Source organism: Oratosquilla oratoria, chromosome 3, assembly GCF_046742065.1.
Source record: "Oratosquilla oratoria isolate Oo_2021 chromosome 3, ASM4674206v1, whole genome shotgun sequence".
Classification (NCBI taxonomy): Eukaryota; Metazoa; Arthropoda; class Malacostraca; order Stomatopoda; family Squillidae; genus Oratosquilla; species Oratosquilla oratoria.
In genome coordinates, this window is record NC_134779.1 from 67,553,511 (window position 1) to 67,553,800 (window position 290).

Sequence of the window (290 nt, forward strand, 5' to 3'; positions counted from 1 at the left end):
GAACTATTGATATAAGTACACACTGAAAATTTGTAGTAAGTGTTCCTTAATTCAGTATGTGGGAAGGGAGGAAACGCCGCCCGGCCTGTAGCCACCTCATTCCCTCACCCGTTCCTCACCAGGACTAGGGAGATGTCAATGCCAGTAACCTCCCTCACTTGCTTTTTCGCTTCCATTCGTACGCTATGGTTGTGTGCCGGTCATGATTAATTGATTACTCACGGGGTCGCCGTTTCCTTACCTTTAACCATAGTGGAATTCCATACGGCAGACCCATAGATGCCATTTTC